Source organism: Citrus sinensis, chromosome 1 (assembly GCF_022201045.2).
Source record: "Citrus sinensis cultivar Valencia sweet orange chromosome 1, DVS_A1.0, whole genome shotgun sequence".
Classification (NCBI taxonomy): domain Eukaryota; kingdom Viridiplantae; phylum Streptophyta; class Magnoliopsida; order Sapindales; family Rutaceae; genus Citrus; species Citrus sinensis.
Genome location: NC_068556.1, coordinates 12,256,240 through 12,258,736, shown reverse-complemented (window position 1 = coordinate 12,258,736; position 2,497 = coordinate 12,256,240). Strand labels below are relative to the sequence as shown.

General features: G+C 37.0%; 1 non-coding gene across 1 annotated transcript; it reads left to right on the top strand.

Annotated features, from left to right (window-relative positions):
- Window positions 1–2,066: 2,066 nt before the first annotated feature.
- LOC112495760 (small nucleolar RNA R71) lies at window positions 2,067–2,170 on the top strand. Its single transcript, XR_003062092.1, has one exon. It is a non-coding gene; the product is annotated as a small nucleolar RNA R71 (small nucleolar RNA).
- Window positions 2,171–2,497: the final 327 nt, after the last annotated feature.

Below are 2,497 nucleotides of genomic sequence, written 5' to 3'. Positions count from 1 at the left end.
TTCAACCATATCAGAAAAAATGCTTAACATGCAACGTTGAAATGTGGCAAGTGCATTACATAATCCAAATGGCGTTCTCCTATATCCAAAAGTAGCAAAAGGGTAAGTGAAAATGGTATTCTCTTGATCTTTTGGTGCAATGAAATTCTTGACCTGCTAATCTATCAAGCATTTGATCAATAAAGGGTAAAGGAAAGTGGTCTTTACGTGTGATATAATTCAACTTTCTATAATCAATGCATACACACCACCCTGTAGTCACTCTAGTGGGTATCAATTCATTATCGACTGATCTGTAAATATCAAAATCCAAACCAAAGTGAGTTAAACATGTTTGTAAAGTGTCATCACTAAGGTCTGAAAGAAAAATATTATCAACTATTTCTTCTATTAAATCCACATCAATAATTCCAGCATCTGCATAATGAGGTTGTTTAACAATGTTGAAGATATTTAGCTCCATATTCATGCTGCCAAAAGACAACTGCATATTTCCAGTCCTGCATTAAATGTGAACATCGGCAGTTGCCAAGAAAGGTCAGCCTAGGATAATGGGGATGTGCTTCCTTGAATCCTGGACTAATTGAGTGTTAATTACAATGAAATCAATAGAAAAATAAAACTTATCTACCTGAATAAGCATGTCCTCCACAATACCACGAGGTATTTTTGTGGACCAATTTGCAAGCTGTAACACCACTGGAGTTGGGTGTAATTCTTCCAGTCCAAACTTCACAAATACTGAGTAAGGCAACATATTTACACTAACTCCTAAATCCAACAAAGCATTCTCAATTATGTGGTTCCCTATTCTACATGAGATAGTGGAGGAGCCTGGGTCTTTGCATTTTAGAGAAATTTTGTGTTGGAATATAGAGCTAACGTTTTCTGTTAAAAAGTCATTGTTTTGAACGTGAATGTTTCTCTTTTTAGTACAAAGATCTTTAAGAAATTTGGCATAAGATGTCACTTGTTTTATAGCATCAAGCAAAGGGATGTTAACACTTACCTGTTTAAAGATTGCAAAAATCTCACCTGTGGATTTTCCCTTCTTTCCTTTAGCTAACCTTTGGGGAAATAAAGCTTTGGGAATGTATTCTCGTGAGTTAGTTTCTTTTTTCTCCTCAATGATGAGTCCTCAGCATTTACAGGTACAATTTGAGTTGTTTTTGTCACCGGCATCTTAACTTTATTGTCGACTTCTTTTCTTTTTCGCAAGGTCATGACGACTTTGACCTCTCCATGCTGCTAAGGTGAATTAGTACTTACTTCATGCACTTTTTTAGGATTAGGCACTGGTTGACTTGGGAATTTTCCTTTCTCCACAGTCATTGCCAAGGTTTGAATTGAAGATGCAAGTTGTCCTACCATCTTTTCGAGGTTTGAATCTAATTCGGTTTGTGAGTTGAAGCCTGCTCTCATCTCATTTCGTAGTTCATCAATGATGCGATTCTATTGCTCGATCGTGGAGTGAGTAAGATTTTTAAAATTCTGGAATGCATCCTCCCATGGTATGGGTTGAGAGTAGTTTGGGTTATGATTGTATGGTCTAAATGGTAGCTGAGAGACTTGAGGAACTTGAGGAATTTGTTGCATGGTGGAGCTGGAGCTGCTGGTCCATTCTGTTGGAATCCTTGAGACCATGAAAAATTAGGATAGTCTCTCCATTCAGGATTATATGTGTTGGAGTAAGGTTATAATTTGATGGCTTTCTCATCACACCGATGGCATTGGCTTGATCTGGGTATGAGTCATGGTCATGTGGCACTGTTGATTTAGCAGCCGTTAACGATGCTATTTGTCGGGAAAGACCTTCAACTATCTTTTTGACTTCTTTAATTTCTGAAGTTGATTCGCCAATGTGAATCTCATTCACTCCCTCAATTTTTTTAATATTCTTGAGTGATTGACTCCGTTGTTGGGAATTATCCGCTTGTCGTTGGAAGAAATCCCAAATCTCTGATGCACTTTTTGACATTAGCTCTCCTCCACTTGTTGCCATTAGTCATTCTTGCACATGCGGCAATAATCCCTCTAAAAAGTATTGGCATTGGTGCCATTTCTCGTACCCATGATGTGGACACTTCAAGAGTAGCCCATTGAATCGCTCCCATGCTTCAAAAAACTGCTCGTTTTCTCTTTGGGTGAACTCAGAAATTTCCATGCGAATAACATTTTTTCCCATGATGTAATGCTATTAGCAGGCAATGTATTAAACCATGAACGAGCTCTATCTTTTAAAGAAAATGAAAATAATCTAAGTTTAACATCATCATCTGAAAAATTCTCATATTTAAAAGTTTGACAAACAACATAAAAATCATTCAGATGATTATATGGGTCTTCATTTTCGAGGCTATAGAATGTTATGAGACAATTTAGCACACTAGGTTTTAGCTCAAAACTCTTAGCAACTATATTTGGGTATCTTATGCATGATGTGTTCAAATTAGGTAAGGGACTGAAGTAGTCATTAAATGGCATCTCTTATGGTGGT